Source organism: Diadema antillarum, unplaced genomic scaffold (assembly GCF_040938485.1).
Source record: "Diadema antillarum isolate AM-2024a unplaced genomic scaffold, OU_Dant_1.0 scf00000192, whole genome shotgun sequence".
Taxonomy (NCBI): Eukaryota; Metazoa; Echinodermata; class Echinoidea; order Diadematoida; family Diadematidae; genus Diadema; species Diadema antillarum.
Genome location: NW_027271081.1, coordinates 1,626,475 through 1,645,849, shown reverse-complemented (window position 1 = coordinate 1,645,849; position 19,375 = coordinate 1,626,475).

Sequence of the window (19,375 nt, the reverse complement as noted above, 5' to 3'; positions counted from 1 at the left end):
TTGAAAGTCCATTTTACAGTAGGTCCATGTTCTAATAAACATTTTTTGATGCCTACTTCACTGGAAAGAGAGAATTCTATAACCCAGGATAAGCCTGTCATGATTTTTTGAAAAAAAAAATGAAAACGAGCAAGCCATGGAACGATCCACACAATTTGGCCTACGTCACAGGTGCTCTTGGTGCGCAACTCCGACTTTAGCGAGACGAACTACGAACATAATGTCAATTTACTGATGAAATCTCACACGAAGTACTGCAAAAGCTGTTATTTAGTATAATTGCAGTATGGAGCTGATATAAACATGTTAAACAATATCTATTAACTTTTAAAAGCAATCTCTTCAACAGCTTTTTATTTAGATAAAACTTGTGGGGAAAATTCCAAATAATATGCAAAATGAAATTGGCATCGTTTGATCCGAACGTGCTGCCCATAGAAGACTGTGTGTATTAAAGTAACGTTACATTAACTATAGAGTACATCATTGCATGCATGCATTGCATGAGCGATCGATACATGGTTCCACAGTTCAAACCTGGCTCAACCTATCTAACGTAGATGAGGGCTGAGTGATTCTTAAAATCTAAATCCAAATAGACTCTCTTCAACGGCACGCACGGGAGCTTTTTCCATTTTTAGCTCTTAATGGTGCGATCAGGTGCATACTTAAGTGACTATTTTTTACCTACTTTGAAAGACAAAAGGGAAATATACCTTCAATTGCAAGTATCACTTTAATCCTTTGGGCTAGGTTCATTATCAATAGGCCCAAGTTGCATACTTCACCCAATGCGTGAGAAAAATGGATGCTATGCGTGAGATCGTGAGACGGACCCTAAATGCTTGAGTCTCACGCTTAATGTGTGAGACTTGGTAGCTCTGGCCTAGTTAGATGAAAACGGCACCCAGTACACGTAGACTCTGATGTACTAGAACTAGGACTAGGACTACTGAGCAGTCAAGGAATAGCTAGATTCTACGTGGCAGTCCGACTCCAGGTTTTGATGAGTACGTACACTCACTCACCGTCGACATTTGCAGCTGTATGTGCACAGCGCTAATAATGCACAGCTTAACGTCACCCCTGCTGCCAAAAGTTGAAGAAAGTCCAGACGAAAGTCCAGACTCCAAATCTAGATCCAGACCCTTGTCCTGCAGGTACTTTTGTTCCTGTGCTGAATTTTTAAGGTAAGGTATCTGATGTATGGATTTCCGATGTTTTTTTTTATGCCTCCGCCACGAAGTGGTGCCGGAGGCATTATGTTTTCGGGTTGTCCGTCCGTCCGTACGTCCGTCCGTACGTCCGTCCGTACGTCCGTACGTCCGTCCGCTTTCGTTTACGCGATAACTTGAGTAATATTTGCTGGAATTTTACCAAACTTGGTCCAAGTATGAAGTATGATGGGGCAATAAGTTGATTAGATTTTGGGTGAAATCGGCTAAAGGTCAAAGGTCAAAGGTCAAGGTCAAATCATGAAATTGTATCCGTTTACGCGATAACTCAAGACTGGATGGAGCAAATTTCACCAAACTTTGTTGGAGGATGATGTATGATGGGACAATTACTTGATTAGCTTTTCATTGAAATCGGACAGAGGTCAAAGGTCAAAGATCAAGGTCAAATCCTAAAATTTATCTGTTTACGTGATAACCCAAAACTGGATGAAGCAGCTTTCACCAAACTTGGTCCAAGGATGATGTATGATGGGACAATTAGTTGAGTAGATTTTAGTGACATTGGCAAGAGGTCAAAGGTCAAAAGGTCAAGGTCAAATTCTACAAATGTTGCAATTTCCCCCATATCTATGCAATGCCCAAAGGTATTTTCTTGAAACTCGGTGTGGACATGTACTTCTGCATAAAGATTCTCCAGAGAGAGTTTCCTGTCATAAGGTCAAAGGTCAAAAGGTCAAAGGTTAGGTGAAATTGTTGCAATATCACTTTTCTCGCAAATGGTTCAATGTATTTTCATGGAACTTGGTACATACGCATGTACTGTCTGGCAGGGATTCTCTAGGGAATTTAGGGGTCATGGGTCAATAGTCAGGGGTCAAAGGTCAAGGTCAACTCCTCAAAATTTTACTATTTCCCTCATATACTAGTACATGTATATGCAATGCTTGCATTATTAGTTTCAAAACTTAGTACATGCATTACCTAATGGAGATTCTCCAGGAAATTTCTAGCCTGAAGGTCAAAGGTTAAAGGTCAAAGGCCAGGTTTCAATGCCCCCCCCAAAAAAAATAAATAAATATATATATATATATATATATATATATTGTACCGTTATCACACTCTTTCTTCATACCTTTGAAATTACTCAATGCATAAACTTCCCCCAAATTCCCCAAATATGTATACCTGCACTCTTAGAAAATTATGGCAAACCCAGTTCAAGACATTTCTGACAAACCTGTCATTTCAATATTTTGCCAGTTATGTGAAAATGTCATGGATCACACATTGTGAAGACATTGTACTATACGCCTATTGGAGAATCATGCATTATGGCGGAGGCATCAGTCGCCATAGCGACATTTCTAGTTTTTTTTTGTAGTCGAGATAAATCTCTTGGTGGTGTTATTTACATAACGTTTAAAAGATCTAACTAACACTAACAAACTATGTTAAACAGTTTGTTTTAGTAGGTCTTCTAGGACCCATGGCCATGATCGGAAGAGTGGCCTGGGGGGTATTTCATAAAGCTGTTCGTAAAGTTACGAACAACTAACGAGCGACTGGTGATCAATTCTATGTGCTATACTTACCAGAATTTCCATAATTCAGCACAAGAACTGATCACCAAGTCGTTCGTAACTTTACGAACAGCTTTATGAAACACCCCCCTGACCACGTCGTAGATACCCTGCTAACAGCGCCGCCGCTTCGCGATCCCAGCGCTGGTGAGGTATAGTGCTAGCGTACTTCCGTATCAATAGATACATGTATCTCAAAATACACCTTGCCAAATTGCACCCAAATCACAGGAAATACTTTAAATGATTCATATCCAACAGCTCACATTAATTGGAAACAAATCGCATATCGGGAAGCGTAAGTGTAGATGTCGACTTTCCTGTCGTCGCTAAAAATAATCTGCTCTAGGCCTACAGTAAGAAAAACATGAGTGATTGGGGCGTAGGTCCTACCTACCTGCTGCGCACGCACAGACTGAAGTTAGCCATCTAATATCATGAGACAAATCTTTCAAGTAATCGGGAGCAAAAAAATCAATTTACAAATTATTTGTGGTAAGTTGAATGAAAAATTTAGTTCCTAAATCACACAAGTCGCAACAATCATTACAGTTTTGAGTTTAGTTCTCGCGTAAATTCCCCGTTCGCACAGTACTAGTCGGCTAACTTCAGTTGTAGATTGTGCATGTCGCGTTCGCCAAGATCTCTCGCGAAGAGTGAGTTTTTTGTTTTTTTTTTGTTTTTAATGACGACTTGAAAGTCGGCGTCAATATTGATACTTCCCGATTACCGATTTCGTTGAAATATAAAAGAGCACTTTGAATATGCTTAGAAGTATATCTTGTAATTTTGGTGCGATTTGGTTCAGTGAAATTTGAGATAGCTACATCGAAAGGACAGTAGGCCTACACAGGGGAAAAAAACCCTCCCACATTCTCGCTCGCGCGCACATTCGCCAGCCGAGATGCCGAATCATGAAAATCTCATTCATAATTTCTTTTTTTTAACTTGACATCCCCGTAGTCTCACCTAAAAAGTTCAGTTTTTTTTTTTAACATGAAATTACGGACTTAATCGTAACGAAATTTTGATTCTGTTTGCACCGCTGGGTCTTTTAGAATTACAAAAAAAAAAAACAGCATATAAACAAACAAAAAAACCGGTACATTGCCCTTCTATGTTTCTTAGTTTGATACTCAATGCATTAGACAACCGGAGAGATTTTTTTTTTCACTCATTTCGAATTTGTAACCGAACAAATCCGCCTGTAATTGCTTGTACACTTTATGCATAGGTAACATGTTGACCTGGTTTCAGAGTGTGAACATAATATTCAGTGAGGTATCGGTCGGTACTCACATTCCGACATAGGTAATAAGGTTACTAGTACTGCGTAGCAACGTGGTCAGTACTGGACGGTTTCTCGTTGGTTCTATGCACATTCAATGGGCGAATTGTGGGTACAGGTACCGTCGCGCACGTATCGAGACATTACCGTCACGAATATTCATATGGGTCAGAATTTTGAACGATGTACAATTGAGCCAAAACAAGGCAAAATTTAAAAAGTAGGAAATTCTCCAAATCATTCATCTTACCTGAAAGAGTATAACTCAAGCTTTAATATGAACCTAATTATACTAGGATTTTCCCAGAGGAACAAGTTTTTATTCACCGCTGAAGTTTACCATGTCCAGAGCAGCGAACGTCCGTGAGGAATAGTACTGCACATACATTTCAATACCATTTAACATAGGTTCCAAAGATCTGATTCAGTTCAAAATCCTAACGAAATATCTTAAGAGACATGTGTACGTGATTGCAGAATATTAAGCTTGTACTTTTAACCTGTACGTAATGGTAGACAACTGATGATTTAACTAAATTCGTCATTTCTGTGGAAATATTGCTCTTCCGCTAAACACTTTCTTAACTTTACGCGCATTTTACAGGAACTCAATATTTTCACCTCTTATTTCACTATTCCATACTTTAATCCTCACTCCCAAATAATAATATACCTTTTTAAGATGCATCTCATCTGGGCAGTCTCAAGAACCCAACAAACATAGCATAGTTTTCATCACGGAGGTTCGCATGTAGCTCACGGACGTTCGGAACAAACAAGATATTTAACAATGCAGCTCTCTTGAGTTGGAAACGCATTCTACTCACAACAAACAGCAATTTCATGTCGAGAACAAACTCCTCTGCAAAATCCTGAATAGATATTACCAATTCTCAATTATATAAGCTTGTTTATCTTCTCATACTGAGGAATCAAAGAAAACAACTTTTCCATCTCTCGTAAATGAACGTACAAACGTACGTGTAATCTCAGTGACGTAGTCGATCCTTGAGAATGAATATATTTATCAAAATTTCGTTATCATGAAGTAAATATTCAGGTCCTTAACTTGTTATACAAAGTCTACAATGCAAGATTTGCTTTTTATATGACGAACATGATCACAGCTAAAATCATGACTAAGAATTAATAAAGAAAAACAACAGAAATGTGCTCCGTTATAGAAATACGAAGTTTAGCTGGGGAGGGCAAACGAATACGTTAGGAAGAAATCCCTCTGTGTTTGCTCCTTGTGTTACACACTGTTACCGAGGAGAATTTGTGTTATTATATTAGTCAGAAATGATAATAGGTTCGATACTGCGAAGTTTCGTCATAACAAGACACAATAAGTCCATATAACCTCGATGGATGTTTGTGACTTCGATATTATACAATACGGCTTGTTATAACAAACCTTTTTTAGCGCGTCATTTCGGAGGCTCGTTATTCATACAGTTTGTCAATAGGAAAATTGATAGAGTTCGTATAATTATGAAGCTTTTTTATTCGGTAAATGATAGGAATCTCCGAAGGTTAACCGAAAGGCTTATTAATTGGAACATGAAAAATTATGTTCGCTTATCCAAATGTGGAGAAACAAGTTAACAACTAAAATCCTCCAATTTCAAAACCTCATAATAACTGTTTTCACCTAAACGAATATCAGGCCCATTCCACTTTTAGAAGAACGGACCTAAAAATAATGATCCTTAATATCTATTTTTCGAAGAACATTTCTAATAACAAACCTCCTAAATTAACTACAATTTTTTTTTCCATTTTGGAATAACAAACCTTTGGACATAAGAGTAACGAATCTTTGGAAGAGCGAAGGTATCAAAGTGCAACCTTAAATCTATTCTTAATCATTACTTTTTTTTAAACATGTGTTTTAAAAGTAAGCACAAAAGCACAAACAAATTGACGATCTCTCTGTCTCTTAAATGTAAAATGAAAAAAAAAATCTTGGAAAAAATTACAAATGAATATTGCTTTTCATTGATGAGTATAAAACAACACCATGTGATGATAAGCAGAGGATTTGCGTGTTTTCATCAGACAATAATTGTATACTGCATGATTTTTGTTCGCTTGTGACGGCATTTCGATGAATAAAAAACATAAACAAACAAACGAAAACTTCTCCAGAGGAATTTGGTATAACGGGAGTGCACTGACAATTCTTTTCTCTGTGTGTTGGAGCTCGATCCCTTCTCTGTCTCTCAGTCATTTTCATTCAACTGCTTCCATGTCCTTTTGAAACTTTTCCGTTTCTTATTCAACACATGCTCATTACAGACTTCTTCCGTCATTATCCTGAATGTGATTGCGTAGGACTTTTCGGATTTGTTTTGGTTTGTTTTGTTTTGTTTTTGTTTTCTGTTTGGTCGCAGCATGTTCAGGCTACTGAGGGAATGAGAGAAAATCGTCATGAAGAGAAAAATAAGAATGAATTAAGGCATATTTTAATATCATGATAATTACAGCGAACGTCCGTTATGGAGACCAAAACTGGATGTGTTCTGTTTGAGACGGCAGCTACCATACTCAAAAGATAAACACTTAGAGCACCTGTCACTAAAAAGTGGCACTGATCCTCTTTCTCCTACTATGTAATCCACTGACTTATTCAACCAACGAACATCCGTGAAAAAAAAACGTTTTCCGTTTGTTATTACAGGTAAATTGAGTGCTGAACGCTATTCACTTTCGGGTATGAGCGGCTCGGTGATTTGGTAATACTTTCAACTAACATTAATCTTATGTGCAGTGATATATTTGTAATTGTCAGAAATTTCCTTTCTCGGACAGAACGTCCGTGAGCGAAACTTTCAGAACCTGTAACAGTACAAATTGTCTCCAGAACCTCATTAGAAAGAAATTTAAACGCACAGAAATTACAGATTACGCAAAATTCCATTTTCCTATAACTTTGTTTTAAGTGTTTAGCTGTTTTTGTATAATTAGAGGGCAAACAAGCGTAAAATTGTGAGTAAATTTTCAATTGCTTGTTCATCATGATCACATAACGCCTTAAGAATTCTGAAACTACTGCTCTAAACTCATTTTCTACTTTGTAAAACTTTATTTGTCGCTATTCGAGCCAAAAGTTTTAAAGAATACAGGACACTTTCGGGACCAGTTATCCCTATCGCAGGGATTGCATACGTCACGGACGTTCTCTGGAATTATCACGTACGTTCGTTCTACTACTAGGGTCATGTTTCAGGACGGATAACTAATCGGCAGAGAGTACCTAGCCTTCCTAACTCTTTCAAAAATTTGAAAATGTATTGTCAATGCAAATTATAATAAATTTGACATCCTTACAACATATGTATTGCTCAGAGGGGGATCAGGAGGTGATTTTCAGAGAAAATATTAATTATTTGCTTGGGTTTTGGTGAATTGCATGGTCCAAAAACTGCGGACGAACCTCAGTCCGCTCCAAAAATGGCATGCAGCTCCTCGGCTAGAGAGCCAAAGGTAAAATGCACCTTCGCCATCAAAGCAAGATGGTGTCCCACTCGAAAACGTTTTAATCATCACGGACGTTCTTTTTTTCTTGGAGGTTCGTCTAAAAATATAATTTCGGTTCCTATTTGACAAAGGATGGACAGAAACTCAAAACAAACATATCGTGTTGCTAGATCTTATTTGATTACGCCTCAGAACAATATCGACAATAACGTTTCATGGGCTACGATCTTTATTAGAAAATAGCGGAAGCACGTCCGTGACGAAAACTGAGTATAATTTTGCATAAAAGAATATTACGTCCCATGTACAGCCAGCAGACGTACAATTTTTGCAGGATATGTTCATTAGGTGGAATACCAAATTTTCGTATACGTTACAGTTGGGACAACAAAGTAGAATTTGCAGCAGCGATAGAAATAAAAGCATCACGGACGTTCGTCTGTTTAGGACTTTGATATTTTAATTGTTCTCTGTAATTTTATACGTGCTCATAGAGTTCTTATAATTTTGTGGTACATACCCATGATATGTCAGATCCAGAGCATGGTCAGATATTAGATGCCACGTTCCATTAAAAATGCACATCATTAGTTTGAAAAACAAAAATTATTGTGAAAATAGCGTTTTTACCGTATTTTTACGCTTTAAGTCCTTGTGAAATGAAAAATATCAGGCAAAAGTCAACCAAACCATATATTTCCTGAAAGGAAATTTACCAATCTTTGTGATGACATGAAAAAATCTGGTTTCTTAGATCATCCTGGCATGTTCTAAGGAAAAGAATGTCATAAGATACGAAAATTGGCAATTGTACATCGTTCAAAATTCTCACCCATATACATACATGTACGTATAAATGTGGTAACAATGAACGTTCCGCCGATCAACCAATGTAGGTTTAATGGTGTATTCGATAGCGAAGCACCACCTTAATCGCTATTATGTGTAATTATTATCCATACAGAGGATTTTTAAAGCCCAAATACAAGTGTTATTTTGTCAATGCACCTCATAACCTCCGACCCACTTAGAAAGTTTGTTGAACTCGACCAATACTTTTTGCCGAGGCGGCTAATATTTAAAATATATATTGGACGGCAAGAGGGGGATTCCCCAAAGTTTTTATAAACTGCACTGTGATTGGTTTAGATATATACGAGATGAGCCGAAATATGACGTAAAAACGTCTGTGATTGGTCAATCACGGATTAACTAAAATATCGGGTTTTTTCTAAAATTCTATGCTCATACAAACAAATTTCATATAAATAGTTAAAATTGTACATCAAAATACATAGATCACTGTCTTATCTGGGAATAAACTGGATTAAATTGCACTTAAGAGTGCACCATACCCCATGTCAGGATCAAGTACAGTAGGAGACCATAGAGCACTCAGAGACAGAAAGGGTAAGTAAAAATATTCTTTGCTAAAATTCTCTGTACGATAATAATGATAATATTGGATGTCCTATTTTCGGTTTAATACAAGGAAATATTGGACTAGAGGAGCAAAATATGGGACTCGTCTTCGACTCGTATTTGTGCATAGCTCCTCCAATATTTCCTCGTCAACCTCAAGGCCATCCAATATTATATAAATATGCGTAGGCGCCTCCTGATACATAACGTATTTCTAGCCTGATTCAGTCCTTGATCGCCAGTCAATAGAGGGCGCGACTCAGGAGAGCTGCTAGCCGGTGTAGTAGTCGATAGAGTACCACACCGCCCGCTACTTAGGGCATTTTAGAAAATATCTGGACCATCTGTGAAAAAATTGCTTTCCCATAGCTTTCTTCACCAGTGTGTTCATAAAGGTGTCTACTAACACCTCTAGTTCCAACCCAAATCCTTATGGGAAATTCTTGGGAGCCAATCAAAGTTGGGCACCCAGAGGGGGGTGGGGCAAAAATGGAAAAATATCATTCTTTTTTTTTTCAATACAAGCGTATGAGATGTCTAACTAGGGGTTTGGGGGGGGTGCTGAATCGATTACAACCATTAGTTTTGAGTAAAAAACTACGATCTGACCGTAAAATAGGCCACGCCTCCTTTTTGCCCCTGCCGAAATACGTAAATATTGGTATTTTTATACGTCTGTCATTGGGTCTATATAGTGGGTTTTTAGGGTACACTGGAAACATTTGTGTGCCATGGGAAGTAGTCGTTCCCATTTCTCTTATATCCATTACACCAAATATAATCCTATTACTGCTGTACATACTTATCAAATGTTTGATTCTCAATAAGTTTGAACCAACATCCTTGTGGAAAAACAACAACTGAGGAGCCAGTTAAACTTAGGCAACAAAGGGGGTGGGGTCAAACAATGGGAAAATATTTTTTTTTTTTCAGTATTAGCGTGTGAGATGTCTAATTAGGGGTTTCTGGGGGTGCTGAATGGATTCAAAACATTAGTTTTGAGTGAAAACTACTACCTCACCATTAAAATAGGCCACGCCTACTTTTTACACCCGCCGAATCATGTATTTTCTAAATGGGCTTATAATTTTTTATAGTGAGTTTTTTAGAATGCTGAACTGAGTTCTATCATTGAATTTGAGCTATAGCCACACTAAAAACAGTGTGCAAAACACTGCAACATGAGTGTGCAATTGGAGGAAGTCGTTCCCACTCGTCTTACTTCCATTATGCCCCATTATAATCAAACAGAAATGTTTCTCAATATTAAAACCTTGGTACTTTACCCTACTCCCCAACATCTCCCTCACTGCTCTCATCAGCTGTTTGCTTGATGTTCTGGCAAGAGTTACCCTGACATTTGCCGCAAGCAGAAATACACTTGACTCCTTGTTTTTTACAACAGCACCTAATTCTGCTGCAGCCCCCCTCACAGTTGCAGCTTCAGAAGATAGTCTGGTGCGATGGGGTTTGTTGAAGGGACCGGTACGTAACCTTGGTCACCGAGCTTCCATCCGTACTCCAAGACATCCAATGATGGAGTTTGCAACATTACCCAATCTCTGGTTTGGAGATACGCTCGTAGAGAATACTGCGCTGCAGCTTCTGTTGTCGGGGGCAGTTTCTCAGATTTGATGCTCTCAGCAGCTTAGCAGCCCGCTTGCTGAAGATGTCAAATCTCAAGTCTCCCAAGTCTTTGGGTGGTTTTCCAAGGAACATGAGTCTAAATAATTCAGAGCCGGCTTTAATGATATCATCTTTCTTGGCCCGGATGTCCAGAAACGCATCCATGGCCCTTTCCGCCTTGTCAGTCTCGCAGAGCTTGCTTACCAAAGCTGATTTGCTGAACCCAGAAATCGCTGACACTGTATCGCAGCCGAAGAAGCTGTGCAAGAAGATCAAATACTTCCGGTTTCTGTCTGGGAGGGCCTCCCTGATCTTTGTGACATTATACAACGTTTCTTTGGCTGTTGTGAGGAAGATGGGGTGGTCCAGCTGCAGCATGATGAATCAGCAAAACCATGATGTTGGTGTCCTCAACCCTCTCCTCAACGGGAGAATCTTTTGACTCATCTAGAGCTGTCCGGACTATAGCAGTGTCTGCATCATCGTAGCATTGCTGTACACTGATCCCACTTCTACTGAATGTCTCAGCAAGCAGCAGAATGAGCTGGGCCTTGTTGCTGTCGTTGTCTAGGAACTTTTCTCTTGGAACAAGGCTTTTGATGTCTGGGCGAATCAGAATGTCGCAGCATGCATTCTTTGTTCGTCTCAGGTGCTCATGGTCCTTAGTAGAGTTGCCGTATCCATCAAAGACCACAGTGGTCTGGAGAAATTGGCTCTCCATGGACTTCACGTAAAAAACAAGGAGTCAGGTGCATTTCTGCTTGCGACAAATGTCAAGATAACTTTTCCCAGAACATCAACCAAACAGCTGATGAGAGCAGTGATGGAGATGTCGGGGAGTAGGGTAAAGTACCAAGGTTTCAACATTGAGATAGGCCTACATTTCTGTTGGATTATAGTTGGGCATAATGGAAGTAAGAGAAGTGGGAACGACTTCCTCCAATTGCACACCTATGTTGCAGTGTTTTGCACACTGTTTCTAGAGTGGGGATAGCTCAAATTCAATGATAGACCTTAATTCAGCATTCTTTAAAACTCACTATATAAACCCACTAAGATACGTACAAAATACCAATAATACATGATTCGGCGGGTGCAAAAAGTAGGCGTGGCCTATTTTAATGGTCAGGTAGTAGTTTTTATTCAAAACCAATGTTTCGAATCCATTCAGCGCCCCAGAAACCGCTAATTAGACATCTCACACGCTAATACTGGTAAAAAATCTCATTGTTTGACCCCCCCCCCTTTGTTGCCTATAGATAGGTTTAACTGGCTCCCCAGTTTGTTTTTTCCACAAGGATGTTGGTTCGAACTTATTGAGAATCAAACATTTAATAAGTATGTACAACAGTAATAGGATTATATCTGGTGTAATGGATATGTAAGAGAAATGCGAACGACCACTTCCCATCGCACACAAATGTTTTCAGTGCACCCTAAAAACCCACTATATAAACCTAAAGAGATACGTATAAAATACCAATATTTACGTAATTCTGCAGGGGGCAAAAAGGAGGTGTGGCCTATTTTACCGTCAGATAGTAGTTTTTTTACTCAAAACTAATGGTTGGAATCGATTCAGCACCCCCAGAAACCCCTAGTAAGACATATCACACGCTTATATTGGGAATTTTTCTTTTCTTTTTTGCCCCGCCCCCCTCCGGGTGCCCGACTTTGATTGGCTCCCAAGAATTTTCCACAAGGATTTGGGTTGGAACTAATTTTGAGGTGTTAGTAGACACCTTTATGAACACACTGGGGAAGAAAGCTATTGGTAAGCATTTTTTTTTTTCACAGATGGTCCAGAGATTTTTTTATAATGCCCTAACTACGCTATTGACTGGCAATCAAGGACTGATTTAAGCCAGGAAGGTGAGAGTACCAGGTATGTTGCCCTCTAGACTAGCTGAGACGTAGTGATCGATCAAATTGTGATCGGTATAGATTGAGTGAAGTAATCTAACTGGCGTTCGCACAATGTGCTAACATCGCCTCATTAATTGATTTACAGCACCGTATCAATTCTACATGTGTTTTTACGTTTCGTTGACTTACAAATCTCAGCTGTTGCATGCAAACGTTTGAAAATCCGACTTGAAACTACAATTGTACTAATAAAATACCTATGCGTACAATATGTGACACTGCATCGCAAAACCAACAAAAAGTCGCCAAATACAGATTTTAAGTGAACAGTAGATTCTGGAAGAGCAGTCGACGCTTTAAGCTTTTTTTATTTTATATTCAGAGATACAAATGGACTTCCTAACCTAAATAAATATTTCAAAAGTAATCACTCTGGAGCAGAGTTTACTGAGAAAAGAGGCTCTGAAGTTAAGGGTCTATTCAAGTGCCTAATCTTACACCACGCTGGGTTCTGTGCTACGATCATGGGACAAAAAACATGAAGTACAACTACATAACAGCCACAATGAAGGGATTATCAGAATAAGCTGAAATTGTGCACATTCTATCAGTAGATGCTGTTCATGAGGAACACACACTTTCTATGCAGTAGCAAAATATTTTCAAAAGTTAATCAGAACTGTTGAAAGTGAAGAATGCGTAAAAGGTTTTTAAGAAGATGAAAAGGGACCTTTAGATACCTACCTTCTGCGTAAAAAAAGTGTTCTTAAAGACTGCAAAAAAAAAAAACCCAGCAAATTTCCATCCGTTTTATGATCCCAAATTTGAGAATAATGTAGTATAGTGGAAGAATAGCTTTTTCAGAGTAAAAAACAACAACAAAAAACAAGGAAAAGTAGAAATTAGGCGGTGCATAATATCTGTCCCCGCCGGAAGTAGCATTTAGTAGCAAAATGTACAATATAGGTAAAAAGATCAAGGTCAAAGGTCAAAGAAGTCAATGGTCAAAATTCTATGTAGAAGTTTTGAAACCCTCACCTAGTGCCATCACATAAAGCAAACGGAATCGAAATCGGGTTAGAAATGGCGAAAGAGTAGCATTTTGTAGCCAATGTACAATATAGGTAAAAAATCAAGGTCAAAGGTTAAAGAAGTCAAAGGTCAAAATTCTGTGTAGAGGTTTTGAAGCCCTCACCTAGTGCCATCACATAAAGCAAACGGAATCGAAATCGGGTTAGAAATGGCGAAGGAGTAGCATTTGGTAGCAAAATGTACAATACAGGTCAAAAATCAAGGTCAGAGGTCAAAGAAGTCCAAGGTCAAAATTCTGTGTAGAAGTTTTGAAGCCCTCACCTAGTGCCATCACATAAAGCAAACAGAATCAAAATCGGGTTAGAAATGGCGAAGGAGTAGCATTTTGTAGGCAATGTACAATAGAGGTCAAAAATCAAGGTCAAAGGTCAAAGAAGTCAAAGGTCAAAATTCTGTGTAGAAGTTTTGAAGCCCTCACCTAGTGCCATCATAATAAAGCAAACGGAATCAAAATCGGGTTAGAAATGGCGAAGGAGTAGCATTTTGAAGCAAAATGTACAATAAAGGTCAAAGGTCAAGGTCAAAGGTCACAACTGAAATTCTGTATAGAAGTTTCAAAGCTTCCATGTAGTGCTATCATATAAAGCAAACAGAATCAAAATCGGGTTAGAAATGGCAAAGGAGTAGCATTTTGAACATTTTGATCACACACGGACGCACAGACGGACGGACAGACGGACAGACGGACAGACGGACAGACGGACACACACACGTATGGAGCCCGTTTCATAGTCCCCTGCTCGAACTCGTTCGGCGGGGACAAAAATCTTATTTATGACTATGCTGACCCATTTCACCTATTTTGAGTCCTCAATTACAATCCGGGTGTTCGAAGTTTTGGTTGGTTTTGTGATGCATGGTCACATTAAGAAAGAAAAAAAAATGTGGTTAAATAAAAACCAAGCTTCTAGAGTTTTCGGAGACAGACATGACGCTCGAGGGTGAGAAATAAAGGTGTGAGTTGTTCTTTCTCAAAGTCTGGTGGTGATACGTTTTTCTGTTTGGTGTCACTGATGATGGATGATGCTTGTGACGTCCCTGTCTTTTCCTCGGGTCCATAAAAATACAAGCAAATAAGCAAGCAAGCAATACACTAATCTGTGAATATCTTTACTAACAAATATGAACGAGCGGAAGGGTAAATGAAATAATTATTTCTATGGTCATCATGTCAGCAATCGTCAGTATAGTCAAATGACCATGACATCTGCAGTATCCATTATAGTCGGTATGTTGTCCCCCAATAAAAATCGACGTCTTACCTTCGGGCCACTCCGGATGGGAAAGAGCATTTCACAAAGAGTCATTCCAACTATGAGCTGCATAACGATGTACGCATTCGTTGCTTTATATCCGAGCGCCAACACTTGGACGATGTTTGGGTGTGATGCGCGTCTGACGTTTGCGTATTTGCATAGGAAGAAAATGAGAGGTTGTTGGTATACATCCAAATGTCTTTTTTCTTAAAAATCAAAAGAAATAAGTTGTTGCTCGTTATAATATGGAATAGACCTCTCAGCATCAGTATTGAACATTACAATTATGATATTCATCCCAGCCTTTTTTAAATGGCTAGAAGATGACTGTCATACCAGGTGCAGGTAGGAGATCGGTTAGTACAATTAATATAACATTGCATATGTAAATCGACTGCATTATCTGCTGTGTGTTCATTTTACTTCTTCTAGAAATATAAAAATAATACATAAGTCACACCTGTGCACAGCGACCTCGTTCTCCACTTCACTTTGCTTACTTCCAATGAGGGATATTATTTTTACGGCTACTGGGGTCCCGTGCCAGACAGCTTGGTGCACAGTGCCGTAGGCTCCCGTTGCGATGACGTCGCCCAGGTCGAGCTCATGAATTCCTACCTGATGTACGAGGTTGAACACTTGACATAAAGAGAGTGCAGACATTGGAATAATGTGTGAAATTTTGGCTTGAATATGTGAGTGATATACATGTATTGCAGAGACTCCAACCCAAAGCACCTTCTGATCTGGAGATTCTCCCGCCTAAAACCCCTAGCAAACGGGAGACTCCAAGTTGATGGTTCTAGATGCTCTCTGGTGCTATCTAAGGCTTATTTTGTCAACATACAATAACAATAAGTAAGAAACCTGAAGACATTTTCTTGAAACTTAGTGTATACATGTATTACCCAATTAAAATTCTCTGGTGAAAGTTTGGGTCATGAGGTCAAAAGTCAAAGGTCAAAAGGTCAAGTAAAATATTAAGACTTCACTTTTTTTTGACTTGCTAGTATGTTCAGGTTAAATTACACCAAGAAACTGCCAATGATATGTACTGGTAGCTGATTAGCATAGTCATTGTTGTAGATGGACGTGAAAAGGTTCTCTAAATGTTCTGGAACGGGTCATAAGACCTTTTTAGACGTATTCAAAACATTTTTGAACGTTCTAGACGGTTTTCAAAGGTTTTCTGGACGTCCGCAGAACGTTTTAAATGTTCTTAACAGGTTTTACTGACGTTTTTAACGTCCAAAAGGTTTACAGGTCCTTAAAAAATCCGAAAGGTTTTCATTGGCTTTTAAACATTAAAAAAAAAAGTTTTTATAACGTCAAGAACTTTAAGAACTTTGTGCATTTTGATGTTGTAAATGGTGCAATTCGATGCATGTTTTTGCGCGTTTTATCGACGTGAAACAGTCCCACTTGTTTATGGTAGCAGTTTATTTTGATGTAGATTATTATTGAACAATTTGCCTATAAAATGGTATAATTTAGATACACTTCTTGTATTAATTCTTTTCACTGAATATCATGAACGCGACTGAACCCGAGCGAGCGGAGCGAGTGAGGGGGTAGGGGAGGGTGTGGGAGGGGGGTGTCCCCCCTCCCACGGTAAGAACTTTTTTTTTTGCATTTTGATGTTGTAAATGGTGCAATTTGATGCATGTTTTTGCGCGTTTTATCGACGTGAAACAGTCCCACTTGTTTATGGTAGCAGTTTATTTTGATGTAGATTATTATTGAACAATTTGCCTATAAAATGGTATAATTTAGATACACTTCTTGTATTAATTCTTTTCACTGAATATCATGAACGCGACTGGACCCGAGCGAGCGGAGCGAGTGAGGGGGTAGGGGAGGGTGTGGGAGGGGGGTGTCCCCCCTCCCACGGTAAGAACTTTTTTTTTTGCATTTTGATGTTGCAAATGGTGCAATTTGATGCATGTTTTTGCGCGTTTTATCGACGTGAAACAGTCCCACTTGTTTAAGGCATATAGCAGTATAATCGATAATTGAAGAATTTGCCTATAAAATGGTATAATTTAAACACACTTCTTGTATTAATTCTTTTCACTGAATATCATGAACGCGACTGAACCCGGGCGAGCGGAGCGAGCGAGGGGGAGGGGAGGGTGTGGGAGGGGGGTGCCCCCCCTCCCACTTTTTGCATTTTGATATTGCAAATGGTGCAATTTGATGCATGTTTTTGCGCGTTTTATCGACGTGAAACAGTCCCACTTGTTTAAGGTAGCAGTATATTTTAGTGTAGATTATTATGAAACAATTTGCCTTTAAAATGGTGTAATGTAAATGCACTTCTTGTATGAATTCTTTTCACTGAATATCATGAACGCGACTGAACCCGAGCGATTGGAGCGAGCGAGGGGGGAGGGGAGGGTGTGGGAGGGGGTGTCCCCCCTCCCACGGTGAGAACTTTTTGCATTTTGACGTTGCAAATTTGATGCATGTTTTTGCGTGTTTTAACGAGTTGAAACAGTCCCACTTGTTTAAGGTTGCAGTATATTTTAGTGTAGATTATTATTGAACAATTTGCCTATAAAATGGTATAATTCAAATACACTAGTCTTCTTGTATTAATTCTTACACTGATTATCATGAGCGCTGTCTGTTCAGCAATCAAGCAGAAAAAGCATGCACACGAGGGTGTAGATAGGGGCATATCCCCTGCCACACGAAGGTGATTTTGCGTTTTCAGACCTGAAATTCAGCGATCTGGTGCAAAGTTTTGGTGCAATACTTTTTCATCGAAGTGTTAGAATCACGGAATTTAGCTTTTATTCCGAATGTGCACCATCTGTGTGTATGTATAAAGTCTAGTGAGGTAGAGCTTAGGGGAAGGGGGATTCCCCCTCCCGCTCGCGGAGCTTTTGCGTTTTTAGAATTGAAATAAAGCGATCTGGGTATAGCCACAGTCTACTTCTATGCATGGCGGGGGGGGGGGGGGGGCGAGCATGGAGAAGGCATTGACGAGTGTTATCTCCACCCTTCCCTTCCGATGGAGCTTTTGCCTTTTTAAGGTTGAAATTGAGATATCTCGTATACGCATATTTGATGGAATCAACAATTTTGGGAAATCACTAAAAAAAAAAAAAAAAAAAAAAAAAAAAAGGGGGGGCTGAGGGAGGAAAGGGTCGATTAAAAGGGGAAATTCCCCTAATACATGAAGGAACCTTGAGTTTTCGGAATATAAGTGATAAGTCTTGTGCACTCAGAATTATTCATATTTTTTTTTGTAAATCTAAAAAGTGTACTTAGCTAGGGAAAGAGGCACAGAGGGGGAGGGTTTGGGAGAAGATACCCCCTCCCAAGCACGAGAGATTTTGCATATTTTGAATTGAAATTCAACGATCTGGTGCACACTTTGAGTGAAATATTCAAAAAAAAAAATATCTTATTTGATGAAAGGTTGCAAAGGGGACCCGCTTCATGTGCATGCATACAGTATACACGCATTTTTTTCCGCCTCCCAAATCCCCGGTCCAAATCTTAGGGGGGGGGGGGGGGGGGGCGACCGCCCCCATCGCCCCCCCCCCCCCCCCTGGCTACGCCAGTGCTACAATGTGTTAATGTTAGACAGCCGTGACAGGGAGGCCAAACGACTTCCCATTACAGACACTATGACCAGCGCCTGAACCGGCTGGGTAAGTTTCTTAGAACTGATATACTATTAATGTTACTATAGCGCTGGACCATCAGGACCAAGGTCAGGTCCGTAGTCTGCAGCTCTCGTACCAGTGACCGCTGAGAGAAGAGATGTTGTCAGAAATTCTCATTATCATAGTATCACAAACAAATTTTATCTCAACAAGCTTGCTTCAGACCAAAAGCGGCAGTAGAAACCCCATAGTCTTGCACTTTCATAGCTGTCATTATAAAATCTAGATCTGACGATACGGAATTTTGGCCCTACGTAATAATGACTGTTCTTTGACTATGATCAAAGATTCCAGTACAGCACGGGATCTTTGATGTAATGTCAGACGATGTTGATACTGCAGCTGTCGTGGTCCCCGGAGTGTACGTATGGCTCGATTGAATACCAAGCTAACTTTTTTTCTAGTAGCGCGCTGTCGTGACGCGCGTTCATGAATTTTACAGTGGGTTCGAAAAAGGAGAAGTCATTTTGTGTGAAAGTTGGTACCCCTTGCACACACAAACAGAATTTTGTCCAAGCGAGCATTCCTTTAACTTCCTTGGATACGCTTCTCTGTACTCATATCCCTATTATAGGGTTACACACTTTAAGTTGGCTGTAGCTGTGCGTACAGGACAGTGAAGAAGTTAACAGCTATGGCAGGTACTTCGTAGTTGGGGGAAACGTCCTTCAATTTGGACCTTCCTTCGTCCAGAAGGAGGTGAAGTAAAATAAATAATCTATTCCAAATTGGACTTGCTATTCTGGATTGTCCCTTGGAAGGTGTAAAGCTCCAAACTATAAGTATGTTGGTCTGCCTTTGAAAGTTTAGCTGAACAGGCCCAGTGTTCTTAGGTTTTTGATGAGGCTTCTTACAGCTTTTGCTACGGCTGTGGTTACATCTCTGGAGTCAGCTTTGGATTGGCTTT